This window comes from Lynx rufus, unplaced genomic scaffold, assembly GCF_022079265.1.
Source record: "Lynx rufus isolate CCGP_SWC_20201006 ecotype Redwood Valley unplaced genomic scaffold, mLynRuf1.p SCAF_11, whole genome shotgun sequence".
NCBI classification, from domain to species: Eukaryota; Metazoa; Chordata; class Mammalia; order Carnivora; family Felidae; genus Lynx; species Lynx rufus.
The window spans coordinates 7,309,300-7,333,970 of NW_025814825.1; positions in this window are offsets into that span (position 1 = coordinate 7,309,300).

The window sequence follows — 24,671 nt, forward strand, 5'->3', positions numbered from 1 at the left end:
TACAATTTGATTTACTCCATGCTCATGCCCTTTTTGAAATCTGATATCTGGCGTCCCAGAAGTGGAAGTCAGAATACATTTCTCCGCATAACACGCAGAGCCAGAAACAGATGGACAACTTTGATAACCCAGGATTCTTGTCTGGCGGAACAGTGCCCTCTCACTGCTCTTGCTGACAGTTTAAATGGATAATTGCTGAGCATCAAATGTCAATACATTTTCTCAAAGCCGGGCTTAATAGATCTCATACTTCTCTTTACATGGGACGTTTGTTTTCTGGTTTTCTTTCTAGTCAGTTTGAAGAGCAAAGGTAAACTTCAGTTTCCTCCTTGTGAATAGTACCATTCCTTTTGAATGCCAAACATTTGGAGGTATTTATAAATCTTCCCTATCTCCCTAATTCTGTCTTTCTTTGAACAACCCAACAGAACTGATGAATGCCACCTCTTTGCCTGTAGATGTGCCGGACTATGAAGCAGATGAAGACCGTGGCTAGTGTTGCCGACGGCGAAGGGAATGTAAACATGTGCAGAACAACTGAAGATCGTTTCAGAAACCGAGTGCGATAGATCTACTGTTTTCTGAGAGGGCTGGGTCCTGACTGGAAGGGTTGGTTTGGTAGAGAGAGATTTTCCAGACTGGGCACATGGGAGAGAAGATGTACAGATAAGATTTGCCATGGTGTGTCAGGAAGTTCCGAATGTAAGGGAAAGTTAACAGTGGAGGGGCGGACAGAGATTAGGGTAAAGAGAAAGGACGCCCTCCTCGGCTGATGGGGGACCATGGCAACCAGGCAGAGGAACATGCCCTTACGGTTTTGTAACAGCAGATCGGCGTCCTGAAAATGTAACAGTGTGGAAGAGAGCACAGTCTTGGATCCTGAACAGCCAGCGGGCTACAGTGGAGGTGCCGGCACCTCATTTCTGTGAGACCATCTTCAGCTTCCCTAATGTCTGCGAGCCTCGGTTTCCTTATCCGTAAAATGGGTACAATGCCAAGTAGCGACGGCATGGATCTGTTGTGAGAGTTAAGTGTGATGATGGTTTTACACAGTCGGCAGGGCCCGGCCCAGCGTAAGCACTCAATACACACTAACTGTAGTAATTCTTCTTGTCGCCTGGCAGCTCGAGGCTGATTGCATTGGACTAGGCAGAATGACCTTTTTTCGGAGCCCTTTCAAGGTTTTCCAAATTAAATGGGCTCTGATTCATTTCACGATGTTTATTGGTTTTTCCTTAAACTTTAAGGTGTCCTTTCTCTATTGAAAGTGTTCCAATTACAGACAGTAGAATCAAGGTGATTCCGAAAGCTTCTGAAGGTACTTTCTCTCCTTTGTGTGCGTGTGTGTCTGGTTGAAATGATCCATTATGTTCAGCCTCCTGGGAAGGCAATTGGCTGTTTAGCAACAGCATTACAAAGTGAGCTCATATACAAGTTATTATCCACTATAACCGTAGCCTTTTTAAACATTATTTATTTCCAAAGGGGGAATGGGTTTCCGTTTTATATCTCAGCTGCTGATGATTTCTCCCTAGGTAAATTATCCTACAGTATTCATGTTAATCTCATTTCATTATATCTGCCAATCTCCCCAAGCTTACCATTCAGCAATTCAATCATCTCACCTGTTTACTTTTTTTTCTTGTTTAGAATTATCTGCACATTTCATTAATGTTGGATTTAAATCACCTGCCGCTTCTCAGAGATGGTTTGTGTGGAACCTACTCCTCCACAAATTCTAAGGCTATGCTCTTGACAATTCATCAAACTTTGTTTTAGTGGATACAGTTTTTCCTATGCATGGCATGCTTTTCAAATAAAACGTCTATATAATTTCTATGTGTCTGAAAACAAAACGTTTTCTTTCTTTCTTTCTTTCTTTCTTTCTTTCTTTCTTTCTTTCTTTCTTTCTCTCTTTCTTTCTTTCCTGTACACTGAGGCTGGCACGTTGCTAGGCCCTGGAGACCAAATTCCTCCTCTTAAACACAGACACTTCAGCGAGAAAACAAGAGCCGTAACAAAGAATTATAATACAGCGTGATAATAATTACAAAAGAGGCATGAACAATTGCTGCACAAACCCAGAGAGGGCAGAGATTACCTTTCCAGTTAAGATTTGAGCTGGTCTTTAAAAAACGAAAGAGAAAAGAACGACTTACTCCCATGATCTGTAATGACACATACCAAATGCTGCATATTTGTAAATAAATGCATTTTTAATACACACAAATACATATTCAAAGAGGTACGTTTCCGCTATACACACATGCACGCGCATGCGCGCGCGCACACACACGCCCGTCATAGTTGAGTGATTTTTTTTCTCTTGGTATATTAGTATATCAGGACTTACACACGTTTATTTCAGGATCTATGGAGGATAAATGACATTATACTGTCCACAGAATTACTCTCCATCTAAAACTTACATGCGTTTTCAGTCATCACTTATTCCTCATGAAAGCCGCCGCCCACCCCCCACCCCCGCCCCGCCTCCTGTATTTGTAACATTACATTTATACAGACACACTGAACAAAACCGCTGCTTGTAGCCTCCGTCTTGCCACATGGGTATGTCCTGAACCTTCATCCTCTGGTCTTTGTCCCTTGGTTGCCTTTTTAGGATCATGTCTGTGCTTCCCTCCAGCTTTTTGTTTGAGCAACCTTCTTAGGTCTTCTCACGAAGCAGCTTCTCGTCCTTATGCAGGGAGTAGAAACAAAGGTTTCTACTTTTGTACTTTTTTCAAGATGCAAACGGTGCTTAAACCCTCCAGTCTGCTGAGGCTCTGTTGGTACCCTAAGCTGTCTCTGATCTTCATCTCAGGCTTAGTTCATAGATCCTGGAGTAATAGGTAGCACACATATACACAGATGTCTCAAATTTTGTGGCATTAAGCTCCTAGTTGAAAAATCGGTTTGCCTTTATTTATTTTATTTTTTTCAAAATATTTTTATTGATTTTTGAGACAGAGACAGAGCACGAGCAGGGGAGAGGCAGAGAGAGAGGGAGACACAGAATCCGAAGCAGGGTCCAGGCTCTGAGCTGTCAGCACAGAGCCCGACACGGGGCTTGAACTCACAGACTGTGAGATCATGACCTGAGCTGAAGTCGGACGCTCAACCGACTGAGCCACCCAGGCGCCCCATAGGTTTGCCTTTAAATGGCATTAGCATGTTTATTGAGATATAGTTTACATATATCATTGCGGCAGTTTAAGTATATAATATGTTGTTTTGATACACTTGTATATTGCACTATGGTTACCTGTGTAGTGTCAGCTAACACTTCCATCAGGTCACATAATAATCATTTAATTTTGTGGTGAGAACATTTAAGATACAGTCTCTCAGCAACTTTCAAGTATATAATACAGTATTGTTGACTATAGTCACAATGCTGTGAATTATATCTCCAGAATTTATTGACCAACACCTCCCAATTCACACCCCAGCCCCAGCCCCTGGTAACTACCATTCTATTCAGTTTCTATGAGTTCAGATTCCACATATCAGTGATAGCATACAGTATCTGTCTTTTTCTGTCTGACTTATCTCGCCAGTATAATGTCTTCAAGGTCCATTCGTGTTGTCTCAAATGGCAAGATTTCCTTTTTTCTTATGGCCAAATAATATTTAGTGTGTGTGTGTGTGTGTGTGTGTGTGTGTGTGTGTGTGATGTGTATATATACCATATACCATATCTTCTTTTTCCACTCCTCTGTATACGGACACTTTTGTTGTTTCCATACCTTGGTAATTACGAATAACGCTGCAATAAACATGGGGGTGTAGATATTTTTAGATATTCTGTCTTCATTTCTTTTAGATATATGCCCAGAAGTAGAATTGCAGGATCATATGGTAGTTCTATTTTTAATTTTTAAAGGCACCTCCATACTAGTTTTTAACACAGTTTGAACTGTACCAATTTACACTCCCACCAAATGTACAAGGGTTCCCTTTTCTTCTCATACTCCCAACACTTATTATCTCTTGTTTTCTTGATGATAGTCATTCTAGCAAGTATGAGGTGATATCTCATTGTGGTTTTGATTTGCATTTCTGCGGTGATTAGTAATACTGAACATCTTTTCATGTGCCTGTTGGCCATTTGCATGTCGTCTTTGGAAAAATGTCTGTTTTGTTCCTCTGCCCATTTTTTAATCATTTTGTATGCTTTTTTTTTTTTTTGTCATTCAGTTGTATGAATTCAAAGGGATACTAACCCTTTGAAAGACATATAGTACCAATATTTTCTCCCATGCCATAGGCTGCCATTTCATTTTGCTCGTTGTTTCTTTTGCTGCTTAGGGTGTTTCAGTTTGATGTAGTCTCACTTGGTCATTTTTGGGTTTTGCTTGTGCTTTTAGAGTCATATCCAAAAAGTCATTGCCAAGACCAATACCAAGGAGAGGAGCTTTGTCCCATGTTTTCTTCTATGCCTTTTATGGTTTCACGCCATACATTTAAGTCTGTAATCCATTTAGAGTTATATTTGTGAGTTGTGTAAAATAGAGGCCCAATTCAATTTTTCTGCAAACAGTTATCCAGTTTTTCAACTCTATTTATTGAAAAGGCTATCTTTTCCCTATTGAGTATTGCTGACATCCTTATCAAATATTAGCATGTTTAAAAATAATAAAATTTAAGAACTTTCCGAAGATATTAGGACCATCTGGAGGTGGAGTTGACAAGATTTGTTGATATATTCAATGGGAAGTGTGTGAGAAAAAAAAGCAAAAGAATCCATGTCATTCCCTAGGTTATTGGCTTGACCAATTGTGTGGTGGGTACTAATGTTAGCACAGGTGGTGAAGGTGGAGTTTGGAAAAGGTTTTTAGTTGGGTGAAAAAAAATGGCGCTACGAGCTCTGTTTCAGATATGCTAATATGAGGTGCCCAGCAAACGTTCAAGAAACGATTGATGTCAGATATCCTTTTTCTCTCTCTGTCTCTATCGTTCCTTGACAAGTCAAAACGTCACGATATTCTTGCAAGAGCATTAGATTTTTAGATTAAATCCAAAATATGCTATTCTCTGGCTGTGTGATCTAGTACATTTCAGTTAATCTCTCAGTCTGAGTTTCTTTAGATGTAAAATGGGAATAATAATGCATTAGGTATAGGATTGCTTATGAGGATTCACTGACAGTTGAATTCAGTTAGATGACATACTCAGTATGTGCTAAAAGTTTAATATCAGTGCCCTCCTGGTTGCCATATTCCCCCTTCTTTGTCACATTGTATAAAGGTAAATGAAATTTGAGCATAATCTCAGATATTCTGCAATTTTATTCCAATACGAAACTAGTGCTTCTTGAAATACTCAGGTTTAGAAGAAAGGGTACTGGCATGGACTTGTTCAGCAGTATATATTGGAAACATTATTTTGAATCAAATCTTTGTAGTTTCCTCCCTCTTACTATGGTGACTTAAAGCCCTAAAGAAACGACTTTAGTCTGCTGATTGCCTAGACTGAGAAAATAATAAATTAAAAAATAGATTAATTTGCAGTCACGAAATAAGTTACTATGCTCAGGAAAAAAGATGCTAGAATTATGAGTGAATAAACATATATTTCACTGGGTCCTTTTTTCAAGGTCTATTCCATGACTCGAAACTAAAAACATTATTATTATCTAATACTAGATCACAATTTACTGACGGTAATAAGTATCAAAGAGGATAACTAGGTGAGAGATGAATGGCATAATACATAACAGGCGCCTGAGAACTGTTATTTTTTTAATGGCTTTCAGTCAAGCTACATAATAAGATTTCATTTTTAAACTTTAACATTTTTATTAATGTAGTTATTTTCACAGCTCTGTGGTTTAAGAGTACTTTCTAAGTTACACCTGATTTAGTGGGGACAAAAAAAGTGATCCATTCTTATTTAAAACAAAATGTCCTCTAAAGGGATTAAGATTAAATTTTTACTTCTAAAAGTAAAACTGGTGTGGGGGTTGGTGGTTAGGAGCCTTGGGTACTAGGTACTTAAGAAAGAATTGGGGCTTGTAGCCCCAATATCAGATAGTCTTCCAATGTTGTGTCCAAAATATGCAAGGGAATGTGGTCAGAGAGGTTTTCAACATGTCCATGCCTTAAAGGAAGGAAATGAGTAATCCAGTTGAGCCATAGCCCAAGATTTCATGAAGAAAGAAATATTTCGACTGAAATTAATAGGTGAGCCAACTTATAAAAATATTTTTTTAATTATAAAAATGCTAAATGCTATGTGGTTGGTGTAAGGAATTAAAAAACATCTATCTGCTGGACAGAATAAAAATTCATCTATATCACCCAGGAAAACTCACTACTAAGATTTAAACTAAGATTTATCTCAGATAAACTTTCATTTCTCTTATGTGTACATTAAAAATATTTTTATGTAATGATAATTCATATTATATGTATAACTTTATACATTGTCTTAAAATAACGTACAGTTAACCCTTGAACAATATGGGAGCTGGGGGCACCAAACATCCTTCCCACCCCCTTGCCCCTATGCTGCATACTCAGAAAATCCACTTACAACTTTTTACTCCCTCAAAACTTAGCTACTAATAGTCTACCATTGATGGAAGCCTTACTAACATAACTGATTGATTAACACGTTTTGTATGTTATATGTATTACATGCCGTATTTATTTTATTTTATTTTTAAATGTTTATTTATGAGAGAGACAGAGAGAGAGAGAGAGAGAGAGAGAGAGAGAAAGAGAGGGAGCCTAAGCTGTGACGTGGCAGAGAGAGGGACAAATGAGCTGAAGCCGGTTCCATAGACAACAGAGAGCATAACACGGGGCTCGAACCTATGAACCGTGAAATCATGACCTGAGTTGAAGTCAGATGCTTAACCAACTTAGCCACCCAGGCACCCCATTATTTATTTATTTATTTATTTATTTATTTATTTATTTATTTATGAGAGAGAAAGCAGGCATGTACAAGCAGGGAAGGGGCAGAGAGAGAGGGAGACACAGAATCTGAAGCAGGCTTCAGGTTCTGAGCTGTCAGCACAGAGCCCTACCTGGGGCTTGAACTCACGAATGCTATGATCAGACCTGAACCGAAGTCGGACGCTTAAGTGACTGAGCACCTAGGTGCCCCTATGCTGTAGTTTTTAAATAAGTAAGCTAGAGAAAAGAAAATGTTATTAAGAAAATCCTAAGCGAGATAAAATACATTTATCATTCTGTATTATATTTATAAAAGAAAATCTGTGGATAGGTGCATCCATGCAGTTCAAACAAATGTTGTTCAAGGGTTAACTTAAATATCTCCAGAATATATTGTTTAAAAAATGAACACTATTTTATCATATTCCTGTCCCATGGTTTATATAATTATCTCTATTAACAATTTAAGATCCCAGATATATATACCACTGTGTTGTGTAGATTTTCAGATTTTAGAAGCAGGTCTGGGTATAGGAACAGTTAAGGTAACTACAAAAAGAAAGTCGTGGAAATGAGAATGTCCAGTGAATATTTAAGAAACAATTAATAGATATGTATAGGCAGCAATTAGGTGTATGTAAGCTGTTGGAGGAATTATCGCAATGGGGTTTGTGTAGATCCGAGACAGCTGTAAAGGTGAAGGTCAGGTGTTTAGAGTTTGGGGAGGCACTTCAGGTCTGTGCATAGCAGAGACATAATCAGAGCAGTGCTTAAGGAAAATTCTCCTGTAAGAAGAGTGTAGGAGTGAACTGGGAAGGGAAAATAGTGAGGGGGAAGAGATAAGGTAGCGGGTTATTTTAATAGTGAAATGCAAGATAATGAGGGCTGGAACCTGGGTGATGATTGTGGGAAGGGAAAGGAAAAGATGTTGGAGAGAGAGTTTCTAAGCATTTGCTATAGTGTTCTTTGCTTAATGCAAATTAAATACATTTGGGGGATGCTTAGCATGGATATTACCAGCCATTTTCTCTCTGAGTGCTGTTAAAACTAGTAAGTGCACTATAATGACACTGCTAAAATAAAACTGTTTTTCCTTTAATAATGCTGCAGTCTCATTATACAAAATAAGCCAATATAGAGTTATAATTCCAATAGTTTAGAATGACCTGCTGAAGGTTTTTTTGTTTTGTTTTGTTTTTTAGCATTTCAAAGCTTTTTGTGATAGACTTTTTTTTTTTTTATTTTCCATAGTGGTGTTTATATATAAATAATAGATCAATTGTTTGCAGTTAATATCCTGCTAGATCTGTTTTCCTGTCTAATGACTGCTTGATGACTTCAGATTTCAGACATGTGGCTATTTACATTGTTTATTGAGAGAGTCAACACCCTTGAATGTTTTTTTTTTGTTTGTCTTGATAATAACACTTAAACAATGTTTCATGGAAACACAATCTCTTTCAAGAAGGAAGGTAGCATAATATTGTGAGAAGAGGACTGGAGTCAGACTCAAGAGCATCAGGTTCAGGCTAACTCTGCACTATTCAACCCTAGGCAAGACATCCAGTCTCTTTCTTTCTTTCTTTCTTTCTTTCTTTCTTTCTTTCTTTCTTTCTTTCTTTCGAGACAGAGAGAGTGCAGGGGGGAGGGGTAGAGGGAGAAGGAGAGAGAGAATCTCAAGCAAACTCCACACTCAGCCTTGGAGCCCAATGTGGGGCTCGATCCCGTGCCCTTGGGGACTTGAGCGGAAATCAAGAGTCTGATGCTCAATCAGCTGAGCTACCCAGGCACCCATTTTTTTCCTCTTTTTTTGTACTTCTGAAGCTGCTTCTGCTACAAGTTCAGAGCCACAACTGTTACTATTATTGGTATAGAACTATCACAGGTGTATCACTATTGTATACTAAGTACTACTTTTACTATTACTACTGATGCCATGCGTCCCCCCATTTCTTTTGGTGACCAGAGAGACTTTTCTGAGGGGCTCTATGTGCATTGCTTTCAACCTCCATGTCAACCCCATGAGATAGGCAAGATTATTTCTGTTTACTGAGGAGGAGTCTGAGGTGCTGAGGTGCAGGGTGATGAAGAAACTTGCTCAAGGAAAATGGTGATTCTGGAAGACAAACCCAGATCTGCCCACACTGCCTCTGTAAGGCTGTAAGAGAAGTTGACTGGATCTGATCTGCTACTGAAGTAATGAAGTGCTGAGAGGGTTTAAAGCCATATGACTTCCAGAGCAGAGGAGCAAAAACCCAATTTCCTTTTCATATTGCTAGTGGAGAAAGCCTTATCTTCATGGTCTCTGGGCTGCGCTGTTAGAGTTTTTAGACCAAGTGTTTGGACCTTTTCAGTCAAGATTCTGCACATTTACATTTCTTATTTCCAGCCACCCTTAAAGATGGCATAAACTCCTTCCTTGGGTACTATTTTAACATACGTGGTCTCTTCATTTGTTGGAATACTAAGCTAGAGTGTATTTTCTGAAAGTAGGCATCATATCTGTCTCAATACCTACTCTATCCCTCCATAAATGTTTGCTGAATACATAACTTAATGCATGACAGAACAGAAATATCAAAATATTTTGCTAAACCTAAATGATTTTACTGTCAAACTGTTTCTCAAACTGGAATTTAAATTCATTCAAATGCATAATAACAATTTTATAGAAATGGGCTTAAAATAATGTTCGGCAAATTTATATTGAACACAATTGACAAGTAATCTAGCTTCTGGCTCTTAAAAGTTTTAAATACCTAAATACATCTGTAGATGTAGCTGTGGGGACATATTTGTGAGATAAGGAAATTTATGCGGTAAAACTAAACATTTTTTAAAGAAGTATGTTCTGTGTATAGAATAGGTGTGATTTCATAACTCGGGTGACATTTGAATAACTTGCCTTTGAAAAGTAAAATAAACAACTTTTTTTTCAGTTTAGAGTATAATTGAACGTCATTCTTCATGTAATCCAAGTTTCTACTTTAATAAATATATTCTATGCTCAATAAGTCATGAATCCAAAGTACCAATGAGAATATCTCTGAACTTAAAAAGGCATAAACAATTGAGGCAATTATTCAGATACTCAGGGCTATAGGAAACTCTAAGCAATTTTGTAGGAATAGTTTAATTTTTAAAAATATCTCTTTGCTGAAATTTCAAGTACTTTGTTACTTACTCAGGTAACTTCAGGTGAAATAATGCTATTTTATACATGGCAGGTAAAATATTTTTTCAATACATGTCTACTCAGTAAACGAAGAAATTGAGAGTCTGATTTGAAACTTTCAATCTTGGGACACCGGGTAGCTCAGTTGGTTAAGCATCTTGATTTCAACTCAGGTCATGATCAGACCTGGGATGGAGCCCTGGGTGGGGCTCTGTGCTCAGCATCATTCCTGCTTGGAATTCTCTCTCTCTGCCCCTCCCTCACTCACACTGCCTCTCTCAAAATAAATAAACATTTTTTAAAAAAGAAACTTTCAATCTTGAAGGCATCTTCCATGTCTTTAGGTGCGATTACTGTGGTTAAACAAGGCTAAGTTAACTAATTTTCCTTCTGCTCTTGAGTTAACGAAGATCATGGATGTTATGCTGTTAACACAAAGCCAAACCTGTTCCTCTGTGAAAAACAGTAAGCACCCCTCCAAGAAGACAGAGGGCAGCCGTGTTCCCCCTGGGGGAAAGCTTTACTGACTTGACTGCTCTGCTCTGGCCGGACTGCTCTTTTCTGTCTTTCGACAGATCATGTTAGCTGCTTGCTTTAGTTGCTTGTCTCTTTGATGGCTAACAACAACTATATGAAAGGTGACTTTTTCATCACAAAAGCCGGTGGACTAGACTCTACTGCATCTCAGCTGGATTCACTGAGGGACTAGAGTAAAGTCCTTTGAACTTTTTAAAAATTCTCTTTTCAAGGAGACTAGATTGATCTTCCTGATGTGTACATAAGCCCAATCAATCATGCCAGCCCAGCTGGTCGCTCATTTTTGTTCTCTGAACCACCCACCCATACTTTGCGTTTAAATTCAGACAACATGGAATCTAGGAGCTTCTTAGAGGCAGATTGTTGAAAGACCATGGGCAAAGAGTAGAAGTAACACTCGGAAATCAAATTTGTGAGAATGTTAGAAGAGGAAGGATGCATGGGGGGGGGGGTACCATCTGACTTCTTTTGAGGCTAGTCAGTTGAAATACTATGAGGATTTCAGTGTATTTTGGCTGACTTGCCTAAAAGGTCTGAATCTATAATTTGTCATCTTATTTCATTATTTAAAATCATGGACACAATCAATGAATAAAACATTTCATTTACCTTTCCTACTTATATCTCATACCAGATCCATTATCCATTTCTTACATTATTTCTAATAAGGCCACTGTGCTTCTGTGTGCCCCTCCAGATCCATAATCCAACTTTCTCTACTCTGCTGTGTACCCTGTAGGAGTCTGACTTCTGTGGACTGCCTCATTGTCCTCTCCCGCTTCTACACAGATTTGACCATTGGAAGTACAGGCCAGAGAGTAAAGGGTGAGAAAACAGGTTGGATTACTTATTCCTTCTGTTTAACTTTCTCATAGACCAAGATTTGGGTATGGCTGCTTTCCTCCACTGAAGGTGATAGCTTCTGTCAAGCAGCTACCTCCATACAGATCTCCCCAGGTAGAACCACCAACTGTTGAGTTCATGAAGGTGAAATCTGAGAAGAAAAATTCAGTATTAATTGTGCCAGATGTAGACTTCTCATGGTATGATAGGTCTAAGCCAATCTTAAGGGATAATTGCATTCTTGGGAATCCTCATTACTAGGTACGGACTAACCTGAGAAAGAGAGGGCCATTTTACTACCGGGAAAAACTATGCAGTGGACTATAATCTATGCTGCAGAAAGGAAAGACCTCTAGAGAAGTATGAGTGGGAACCAGTCCTGATCCGAATTACCCCAGCTCTTGGACATAGTGGTTGGTTAAAAAATGGGTTTCTATTGCAGTGTGCCAATATGAAGCCACCCTGGAACAATTTTTACAATGCTATCCAAAAAATTCACGGAGTGTATATTCATTTCCTGAGCCTGCTGTATAAGATTACCACAAATTTGATGGCTTAAAACATCAGAAATTTATTCTCTCATAGTTCTGGATGCCGACAAGTCCAAAACCAACTTGTCAGCAGGTCTTTGCTCCCTCTGAAGGCTCTAGGGAGGAATCCTTCCTTACTTCTTCCTAGCTTTTGGAGGCTTCCAGAAATCATTGGCACCCTTGGACTGTAGCATCATCCCAACCTCTACTCTTCTCTTCATATGGCCTTCTTCTATAGATGGCTGTGTGTTTCCTCTCTTCTTAAAAGAACACCAGTCATTGGTGTTCATTGGATACAGGGTTCACTCTAAGCCAGTTTGACCCCATCTTAGCTAATTTCATCTGCAAAGACATTATTCCCAAATAAGTCATATTCTGAGGTTCCAGATGGATATAAATTATCTGTGGACAACATTCAACCTAGTACAAGCTACTAACCGCATGAGAACCTGAGCAAGGAGAGAGATGGGGCTTTGATGATATTGTGCACCTGAATCCAGTTCTACCAGATCTATCCAATCAGTTGTATCAGTCAGGACATTGCCTCCCCCTTTTCCCCCCTCAAGTGAACTTGAATTAGGCTTTCATTACATTTATCTTTATGTTTCCAATATAATTTCTAATCTAGTTAATAAAATTTTGACAATGAATGGCGTATTTGGAAAGCAATAACTTCTGTTATTACTGGGACCACAGACATAGTGAGGCGTGTAAAAGACCTGTACCAGTGAAAAGGAAACAAAGATTAGTGGGTTGGACCAGTTGGGGTAGGGTCTTATAATGTGTCATCACAAATAATGATGCTCCAATACCAGAAAAATGATGCTTTCATTCAGCTGGGTCCTAGGCTTCATTATTTTCGTTAACCCCCCCCCCCCCCCCCACCGCCAAGTGATTCTAACAGGATTTAGAATCTGGAAAAAAAAAAATCATGCTGAAAATTCTTAACTTTGTCCCACAGACAAGGTGCTATCAAAAGAGATGCCATCAGGGGCGCCTGGGTGGCTCAGTCGGTTGGGCGTCCGACTTTGGCTCAGGTCATGATCTTGCGGTCTGTGAGTTCGAGCCCCGCGTCGGGCTCTGTGCTGACAGCTCAGAGCCTGGAGCCTGTTTCAGATTCTGTGTCTCCCTCTCTCTCTGACCTTCCCCCGTTCATGCTCTGTCTCTCTCTGTCTCAAAAATGAATAAATGTTAAAAAAAATTAAAAAAAAAAGAGATGCCGTCAAAGACTAATGGCTATGTTTCAGTCATGTTGTTAAGTATATTGCATGCATTATCTTGTTTAGTTCTCATGGCAATAAGATGATTTGATCTTCTGATTTGTAGATGAGACTACCGAAGTTGAGATTCAGAAGGGTTAAGTAACTGGAAGTCACAAAGCTAAAATTGCACCGTTGAGATATGAACATATGCCCTTTCAACAACAAGGCCTTAGGTCGTAATTATTGTGCTACAGTTTGTTTAAGATGATAAAACTGGTATTTTTAAAAGGCGAATGCGCTGGTGATATGCAGGATGAATTAAAGGTGGGTGACACTTGGCAGTAAGACTAGTGAACTGGTATTTTTGTCATTATGCTTTTGGTCTCTAAACAATGGATGAAATCACCGAACTGTGGACTTGATCTGTGGCTCAGCAATCAGTCAAGAAAAGCAAAAAAAGACAGTATTGTTAAGATATGTGTATGGCTTGGGGCGCCTGGGTGGCGCAGTCGGTTAAGCGTCCGACTTCAGCCAGGTCAGGATCTCACGGTCCGTGAGTTCGAGCCCCGCGTCGGGCTCTGGGCTGATGGCTCAGAGCCTGGAGCCTGTTTCCGATTCTGTGTCTCCCTCTCTCTCTGCCCCTCCCCCGTTCATGCTCTGTCTCTCTCTGTCCCAAAAATAAATAAACGTGGAAAAAAAAAAAAAACCTTTAAAAAAAAAAGATATGTGTATGGCTTCCATATGTGCATATTCTGTGATGAGAATGTGGCCCTTGTGCTAATTAATTGAATTCAGTATGTTCTATATAAACTTATGGCATATAGATCATTTTTATATCAAATTGTGTGATCATATTTATTATATATTTTTATTGTTATTTTTATTATTTATTATTATTTTATATTATATATTATTTACTATATTTTATATACTTGTTTACATATTATGTAGTTATTATATATTTATATATTATATATATATACATAATGATAGAAGATCAACTGTTATAACAAAGAATCTCAAACTGCGAATTTATATATTTGTTACTACTTCTCAAGCTTGTTGAAGTACGTATTCTTTCATACTATAATCTTTCATAAATTAAAGTTTATTTGCAATTTGCAAGTTATTTGAGTTTCTTGCAATTGTATTTTTTTCTATCACTAACGTACACTTGATTGTGTTAATACCTTTAATGATCTGAAAATAACTATTAATGATTTTTTCATGTTGTGGTTATATGTCTGGATTTAGCATTTAGGGGGAAACCAAGACAAGTAACTTTCTTTTAACTCTTTAAATTTTTCTGAATAGATATCATTTTTTGGCCAAAATTGTTAGTTTCAGTAAAAGAATCAGTTAAAACGTGTGCATGTTTGACATCAATTTTAATTAAATATTATAACTGCTATATTGCAAATATGTACTGACATGAAAAACGAAATTATATTTATACTTCTCTTGCCCAATGTTTGACGGCATTAAAGTAAAAAAAAAATAAACAGCAGAAAATGAACACTAAAAAATCACTACACAATGCTTAAACACACAGGGCAAGTGGCCCGAGAGAAAATACCACTTCTTAAGTGCATCTCTTTCTTTCCTTTTCTACAGTAAGCCAGTCCTCTTCCTTCCCTGAGATTCCACATAAAGCATTTTTATTAGAGACAGTGATCTTCAGTCAACATAATGATGCCATCGGTTTGGCCAAATACCAAAATCAATGCCCTAGCTATTTGCCCAGCATCTGTGCTGCTGAAGACAGGGCTTCTGTTGACTCCATAAATTAAAGATCAAGTAGCACATGAGGAAGGCTGGAGAAGCTGATTCTCTGGGAGAAGCTGATTCTCTGGGAGAAGCAATGTTAGGTTTTTTTTTTTTCCCCCACCTCTTGTAGTAAAAGATTTCTGAAGAATCATTACTCATTTCCTTTGTGCTACTCCAGTGACCAAGTGTGGCCATCTGCTAATAAATAAATGGCTAGGTCACTCTAAATACCTCTTATACTGTGTGTTGGTATATTTTAGAGAATAATACCTTGAGGGTCAATGCTACTTCGTTTTCATTTTAGCTTCTTCCACGACAATATTCGTAGCGGATGTGATCCGTGCTGGACGCCACATGACATCACAACTTTATGAGCATTTGTTATATGTCAGGAGCTTATTTTGTGTTATTTAATTTAATACTTGGAGTAGACATAGGTATTAATTTACAGATCAGTTTTGAATTGAGGTGGTCGAAACTCAAAGAACGGAGTTCAAAGGTAATCCAGTTAATTGGTAGAGAAGCAGGGGTCAAACCCTGGTTGTTTTGGTTCCAAACCTGTGGTTTTCCCATTGCACTGCAATGTACCCAGTATTTTGTTGCTGTACATTTGTTTTATTTATTGGTATAAATTATGTTTATACTTTTCAGTGCTTAACTAGTGAACAAGGGAAAGCATATGCTGCATCACGGAGACAATTGCTTGGGTAGAAAAGCCTAATGCTTTGTTTGTATGGTTCCAGGACCACTGTGAGGGTGAAAGACGAATTTCCTATTTGGAAAATTGCTACCCATTCTCCCTTACCTGTCTCTTGGTTTGGAAATCTGGGAATGAATCCATTAAACTTTAGGTTCCTTGTTGGCAGAAATTGAATTTTATTTACTGTTTTATTCAGAATCTAATGGCAACAGGAATGTTGAAAGAGTTCAATAAATATCTGTAAGCCAATAAACGAATAACTCAGGATTACTGGGCCTTGTGGCTTTAGCAGACCTACACTGTTTCATTTTGACCATGAAGACCTGGTCTAATTATTGTGTTAGCACATAAGGTTTATCCTAAACCATGGTATATGTCATGAACCAACTCAGGTGAATCAGTTGTGGTTCCCGAAGAGTTGCTTGAAAAAGATTCTGGGTATATACCATATTTTTAGAGAAAGGCTACAGTGACCAATGAGTAAATTCTGCTACAATAGAATCGCTGTTAACTGCGGGTGTTAAAATTTTGTCACCTCTCCTTTACGTCTGTGGACAGTATAAGAGTATGGTTAGGACTTGGATATTTTAAAAGTTCTATAGATGTCTCTGTGGTAATTTTTCAGCATGTGAATTACTGTGATGCATTTTCCTGTCTTGAACAAGGAAATTAATAATGCTGGGAGACTATATTCTGTATCAACATTTCTACCTGGTGGCAAAATAGAGTCCAGAACAGTCTGTTCATTGCCCTGGCTCCTTTTAGTCCTTTAATTATGTTGAATCCGCTTCTAGACCTTTTTCAGTCCCTGAGTGATTACGGCTGTTGAGTAATAATGCATCATTAGTATGCTGTAGTTAGCTCGTTTGATGTGCTACTTGAAAGATCCAGGGAAGAGCAGCTTCATAAGCAGATTGGCTTTAATTATTAGAGGGAAAGGTACACCAGTGCCAAGGTCCTCCTGTTGGCACGAACATTGATTTTTTTTTTTTACAAAATTATAATTTGCATCTTTAATTTTGGGCCTTTTATTCAGTTCAACATTTGGCAATGCCCCTGCTATTTACACATATTCTCCTTGGGCAAATCTTATATTCATCATCATCCTACATCTGTTTCTCAACCATCCCTTCTCCCTTGGTATTTTCCTTGTATTGCACAATAAATCCCAATGTGAGTTCTGTCCATCCTTGGAAACCCCCTGCCCTTCAGAAGCCAGCTCCTGCCTCTGTACTACAATGTGTAAGTGCAAAATGTAGCAAAGGAAAATGCTGCTCTCTAGCATTCCTTACAAAATATTGGTATTAATGCCATTGGTCCATATTTTAGTTTCAAACTAAACTGAGCAACGTTTACAGAAGAAAGAAAAAATTCCTCTCCTCTACTAATTTTATCTGAGCAGAGAATAAAACAAATCACTTACATAAATGAAATTAAAGAAAAGTTAAAATTGCTAAGTAAATTCAACTCCATTTATTTCAAGTAAATTCAAGCACAACTTTTTTATATTGAATGACTCTAGTGTTAAAATAGAAACATAGCCCAACTACAAGGATATTTTCATTAATTATCATCCATACTTAATTCCTCCATTTCTACATTATTTTCAAGCAGGTTTATTATGTCACAGTCTTGGCATATATTTGCAAACATGCTCAGGGCAGGAAAGCAGAGCTACAGGAAGCAAGGGAGTGGAGGGCAGAAAATTTGTTTTTGCAACATGATTTGCAGTGACCGCCTACATGCTTTTCCCATCAGTAACCAAATGTACTGAATAGTGTTGATTCTGAGGACAGTTTGCAACATGGAAGGAAGATTCCATTTGTTACTGTCACACTGAGCAGCTTGCAATGTCTGCATTACTTGAAGGTAATTTTAACACCTTTTCTTCAAGCCAGGAAAATATTAATCAAGGTACTTAGGAGGAAAAGCAATATATAAATTGAAGATTTAAAAGAAAAGAATATTTTGCTTTTAAAACGTGGAGGTGTTATTTTGTTCTTCATGCAAATGTTAATGAGCTGTTTTATATTTTATGCAAGAAACTCAGCATCTCTTTGTGGTATTTAAGATGACATCTTCATGCAAATTTTAGAAATGCTTAATTATAGGATGCTGAGTATAGTACATTCTATGCCGGTAGAACGTTGTTTATTGCAGGCATACAAAATATATGTCAGTTGAAATAACTTTAAAAGTAGAAAATAAACCTCAACTCTCATGCTGGTAGGTGAGAGAGTTTTTATTTTAGCATTTCCCCCCCAATGTTATTTTTAGCCACTTCTAAAGAATTCAGTACAGGAAGTTGGGCAAGAAGTCAAATGTCCTTCCCTTTTTTAAAAAATAGCAATTTTAATAAAAAAAAAAACATATAAAGAGTATCCACCCCCCTTCCCCGCCAAAAAAGCAGGAGGCAGTATGTGTGAGGGGTTAGGGTAGAGAGGATAGATTATAGAGGGAGAAAAAAATATATATCTTCACAAACTTCTTTTCCCTAAATAAGCACAGCTTCTCAGTGCTTCCATGGGGATCCCACTGTGCAAAGAGCCAGGTGGTGGGCAGACGAAGAGCCCTGGTGGTTTAACAAGGCTGCCTCTCAGCCTGAGCAGCAGGGCAGATTGACCAAAATGTAGCTCACATTTGGGTACCAGAAGCAAGCAAAGAGTGAGACGCTGTCTATGGGGCCGGGGGAGGGGGGGGTGGGGGGGTTAGGCAGAGGTTTCTGCATTCCTTGGAGAGAATTTAAGAGGAGCTGCTCTTTTAGACCTATTCCTTTGTAAGGAAAAGAGGAAGTAGTTTATTGACCGTTGACACACAGCTCCAGCTCACTTAGAGCAGCCTCTTCTTACCAATCCAAGAAATTATAGCTCTTCTTGAGCCCCAGAGCCACCTCCCCATTGATCTCATTATCACCGCATGGAATGGAAGCCAATCTTTCAGGAGCTCCCCTCGTTCACATATTCTACATGCCTTGCAGGTTGTTTTGTTTTGTTTTGTTGTTAATTCAACAAATCTTTGTTGAGGTTCTGCTGTGACCCCAGATCCACCGTGGCGAACACTTTCTCCCGGAGTTCACAGTCTTCAGTATTATTTTCCAAATCTAGGATCCTTTCCTTATTTCTTTCCTCCGTGCTGCCAGTTTATCCAAGTCAGTCATGTTCTCCATAACACTTTCTTCCATCTGTCTTTGACCTTTGCCCGATCATGCATTTCTTGCTCTTCTTACAACTGTTACTCTTCTTGGGGGTTTACTTTACTTTACAGCCGCCTATTGCTATGTTAGTGGCCCTGGAGATTCCTCAGGTCTGGGTGTCCTACTAACTGCATTTCAAGTTTCTCGCGACTCAGATTTGTGTCTGCAATTCCTACTGCTTATGCCATCCACTTCTAGATGAGTATTCAGTCTATGGTGAGCTAACAGAAATTCCTGGCGGACTTTCCATAGAAGTAGTGTTTTTACTCCTTTATGAAAGTTCCTCTGCATGATCTTGGTCGGTTTTTCTTCCTATCCTCCTCCCAACCCCGGCTTAATTTTGAATTTAAACTTTCATTTCCTTTAACACATTTCCCTTGCTCTCTGCAGCCAACGTCTTCTGTTTCATAGAGGAATAGAAGCTACAAAAGAGGGGGGAACTTCCCTTTTCCAACTCTAGCAAACTTCTCTCCATCCTTGCTGTTTTGAAATCATCTGTCCTTCAACCTCAAAAGAAGAGATGCCAATCTTCCTGCTCAAGGCAAAATCTGCTACCTAAGATCTGGGTCCCATCTTCTTCAGCTTCCTTGGGGAAATTTCCTCATCAATTTCTTCATTGTTTCTCATCAGCTTCATTACATAATGACTCTTTCCTTTTAGGGTAGAAATATGCTTGTTTGCCCAATCTTGAAAAGTAATCAAATTATTATCAATCCCCTATTCTTTGCAGCCATCTTCTAGAAAGACGCCATCTTCTAGAAAGAAATACCTGCTCTTTACACTTCTCACCTCCTGTCAGTCCTACTTTTCTGTTGTAGCCTGGTATCTGTCTACACACTCCAAGGACCCCACTGTAACCCACACAATACTCTGCCTACACACCATGGACATTGCTCTCACCAAGGTCAGATTCCAGTTGCTAAATCAATAAAAGTCTTTCCTAGTCTTAGTTTTCCGATAGCAATTAAGCCTGTTAATAATTCTTTCCTTGAAGCCACCCTCTTGTTGATCTATTAACACCACTTGTTTTCTGTTTTTTGTTTTTTTTTTACTTCCATCTCTCTGGCCATTTTTTTTACTTCATTATTTATTTGAATGTTTATCTTCTTTTTTTCTGTTCCATCTGTTTCTAATTCTATTTTTGGAACTTTTCAAATACCATATTCGTTCTTATAATTTCACACAACAGCCTTTGCTGCTAATTACAATGTCCAAATTTCCTATATGCTCATTTTTCAACCCTTGGACCCATATAGTCAGTTTCTCCTGTATCACTCCACTTGCATATCTCACGAGCATCTAACTGACATTGCCTATTTGCCCCCATCTTTGAAGCCTCCCTTTCTTTTGCACCCTAAATCCAAATGATCGATGAGTTCTGAAGATTTATTATCTTCATAGCTCTAGAATTTATCTTTTCTTTTCCATTCCCTGTGGCATTATTTAACAAAGTCCTTTTTATTAGGGACTACCTAATTACTTAAACAACTTTCTATGTCAGTAGTTCTCAATCTTGGCTATACACTATAATCAATTAGGGAGATTTTAAAATCCCTGATGCCCTGACCACACCTCACACCATTACATTAGGATATATGAAGATGAAGTTCAGGCATTCTAATATGCAATGAAGGTGGGGAATCACTGTTCTAAGCGGTCCCTGTACCCCGAATGCTAGTTTTGCATTTAAGTATGATGTTGTCAGCATGATGTTGTCAGGTTCTATAAACCTCATCATGCTATCCCCTTTCTGTGGACGATTTAAGAGTTCCCCACCAGGGTGCCTGGGTGGCTCAGTCGGTTGGGCGTCCGACTTCGGCTCAGGTCATGATCTCGCGGTCCCTGAGTTCGAGCCCCGCGTCGGGCTCTGTGCTGACAGCTCAAAGCCTGGAGCCTGTTTCAGATTCTGTGTCTCCCTCTATCTCTCTGACCCTCCCCCGTTCATGCTCTGTCTCTCTCTGTCTCAAAAATAAATAAACGTTAAAAAAAATTAAAAAAAAAAAGAGTTCCCCACCACCTTCAGGTAAAAACTAAATTTCTTAGCATATAGTTTAGTGCTCTTTATATCTTACTACATCAATTATTAATTTTAATAGCTATTACCTGCACACAATAAATACTTAAAAGAGCGCAAAAAGAAAATACTTTGAAAAAAAACACAAACAAACCATCCTTTCCACAAATTTCTCAACCCCCAGATCCTTACCCCACCTCCATAGGCAACTATTGTTCCCAGCGTCTTTCACAGAATATGAATAATGTTTATATTTTTTCCTTTTAAAATGAGATTGATAGAACATCAATTTAAAATGAGATTTAAAGAACATGTTACCTTCACTTAACATTGTATTTGGGAAATACATTCATCTCAACATATATAGGGGGATGGATCACATTTTAAAATATAGCTTCACGGAATTGCATTAGGTACATGTAAAATCAGTCATTTAGTGAAAACCTGATTCAAGTCCTTACCAGTCTTTAGCAATTGCAAACATGGTCACTACGAACAACCTTGCACATGTCATTTTGGGCACATGCCCAAAACATAGGTGCATTTTATATTTTGATAGGAATTGCCAAATTATCTTCAACTAAGGCTGTGCCTATTTAGATTTCTATCAGCAACACCTGTTCCCTACATCCTTTTCATCACAAGGTGTTAATCAACTTTTTGTTATTTCCCATTGTGTGCTTATTTCAACATGAATGGGTATGACTATCTCTTGAAGTGTTGAAATGCCATGTACATCTTTTTCTCTGTGACCAGTCTGCCCATAATTTTTTTCTGAGCCATTTTCTATTTTATGGTTTCCTCAAATATTAACCAAAATCCTTAAAGAAAAGATTGTTAACTTGATCATGAAGAGTGTGGGGGAAGTGTGAGAGAGGAAATGCGAGTGTGTATTCACAAAGCTAGCAAAGACAGAGGGATAGAAGAGGAAGAAAAGGCCTAGCAGGCATCTGATCACAAGTGGCTTTCTTCTGCTAAGAGCCTTAAAGGTCATGGGTGGCAGAGAGAGAAGATACTGAGTGAATGCTTTCTTGGTTGGAGAGCTACATGGACCTGTCAATGGCCTCTCTGGAATGAATACTTCCAGGAAGAATACACAGTCAATTTTTTATCTGAAGAACATGGTTATTTTTTGAGCCCTACTTTGTCTGCCTATCTATACACTAGCAGAAACCAAACTGGAAATTTCAAATAAAGGAGATTTTAGATAGGGTGTTCTTTTGTTTTTAATTATTTTTTTTTAGCGTTTATTCATTTTTTGATAGAGAGAGACAGAGTGTGAGCGGGGGAGGGGCAGAGAGAGAGGGAGACACGGAATCTTAGGCAAGCTCCAGGCTCCGAACTGACAGCACAGAGCCGAATGCGGGGCTCGAACTCACAGACCGTAAGATCATGACTTGAGCCGAAGTCGAACACCCAACCGACTGAGCCACCCAGGTGCCCCTAGATAGGGTGTTCTTGTTTCCATGCTCCCATATACATTCTGAACCTGAGAGAATAATGGCAAAGAAGTTGAATTTATTTTCCTTTGAGGTGTCATCATGTCTATATTCCATAGAACTAATAACCTAATAGTTATACAAATAAATACATGATTTGTGAGAAAAAACTTTTAAACTGTCAAGACTTTATATTCTCATAAAGAGAAATCATCTCTTAAGGACCGTTATAAAACAAAACTAGACCTAATTCATATTTCACCAAATTTCAATTGTTGCTGTTTGTGATCATGTGTCTTCTCTGTGTGCTGTACCTCGATGAGTAAAGGAAGCTTCAAGGATGGATTTTTCAAATTTGGTTACAAATATCTGTTTTTGTTTTTGTTTTTTGTTTTTTTGTTTTTGCCAAAGTGCCCAACAATGAGAATGAAAGATTGAAGGAGTCAGGGTAAAATGGAGGCTACAAAGTCTACTTTGAGATGCCAGCCATCTCCTCTGAGAGTCAGATTGTGGAGTTACTCTGACCTCGTAGTTCTTAGTTCAGGCCACTATTTTTTTTCTTTTTAGGCTTAGCTTGTACACTCAATTGATTTGTATTTGCTTTTGTTTTTGAGAGAGAGAGAGAGAGTGAGACGAGCGCAGGATGAGGGGGGGGGAAGGGCAGATGGAGAGAGAGAGAATCCTAAGAAGGCTCCATGCTCAGTGTGCAGCCTGGAACTCAGGCACCCCGCTGTCCACCCAATTGAATACTCTTCCTTAAATGACCAATTTACACTTTTCATGGAAAGAACAACACACTGGTTAAGGTCATCACACTAATGAAATGATCAGAAATTTTCTTAATGAAGCTTCAGCTTCCATATTATGGAGGACATAATAGTAATTTTGTTCCTTCTCAAGATAACTTTTATTTTTTTGGAAGACTAAAAAATGTGCTATTAGCTCTCTATTTGTTATTTTATTCTTTCTCCACCTGCTTCTTAAATGTATGCCTTTCTCGGTTTAGTTCACAGTTTTCCTCTCACTCTATATACTTTATTCATGTTGCAGCATCATAAAATTCACTCATGCTATACCTCAGATGTGCAGAGAAATTGTCGTTCCCCAGACTCCCATCTGCTGGTTAGAGGGAAATTATATTTTAGCTATATTTACTTTAAAATTTGGTGTGTATGAGACATGTTAATAGTCTCTAAGGTATCACGTATTCTAAGAATAATAGAAAAAAAAAGAACCAACTACTCAGTCACCTAGATTATTTCATCCTTTGCAGCTTGTTTTACGAGGTAAGAATAAGGATGTGACTTATGAGACCTCCGTGTGGAGGAGATGGCTTTTGGTCATGAAGGTGCTGTGCCCTGACCCTCCCTGTTGCCTGGTACTTCTGCTATCACTGACATGCCAAGGGTTGTAGGTTTTAATTGGAACTCACTGGCATTGCTGACTCTTAAGGGCTGCCTTTGACCCCATTTGGCGCTTATGAGGTGCTAATGTCCTTTTGTCCAAACTTTCTTTCTTCCTTCCTTTCTTCTTGCCTTCCTCCCTTTCTTTCTTTTTCTTTTTTTCTTTTTCTTTCTCTTTCTTTCTTTCTTTCTTTCTTTCTTTCTTTCTTTTTCTTTTCTTTCTTTCTTTCTTTCTTTCTTTCTTTCTTTCTTTCTTCTTTCTTTTCCTTCCTCCTGAGAACATTAGAGAATGTCCCTTGATTCTTTCTTTGATCTACATAAATTATCTCTGAGAGGCTCCCTTTCTAGGTCCACAGGACTGCCTGAGGTTTAGAATCTCTCTGGTTTCATCCCCCTTAATGAGTGTGAAGATATTTTTTAGGGTGGAGAGCCCTTGAAACTGAGGTTCAGCCTTCCTAGATACAAAAAGTGCCTGTTACCCCACACTGCCAATGTGCTGCAAAGGTGTGGGTCTGGGGCTCAGATCCTTAACTATTTGCAAGTATTGCAGAGCTATGTTCCCTCCCTATATTTGGAGTAATATACTCCTCTTTCTAGAGAGTCCAAACCTCTCTTTCCTCAAATATACCTCTTCTGCCTGCACTCATCATCCAAAACATCCAGTCAAATCTCAATGACTTCCATATGCAAACTGCTTCTTAGATATCTCTATGTCTGTTAGATCTCTTAAACCTAACTTGGGCAAAATAAAATGTTTCATTAATTCTCCCATTAGTTTTTCCCAGACGTCTTGCCATCTTCCCCATTCCCCTCCCAACCTTGAGGTTTGAGTTTCTCATGCCCAGAACATGATGTTTCTTTTTGCCCTGGCTCTTTAACCCTTGCTCATATCTAGAGTATCAGCAAGTATTGTCAACATTACCTCTAAGACCAGAACCTAATGTATCCATTTCTTCCCCCTCT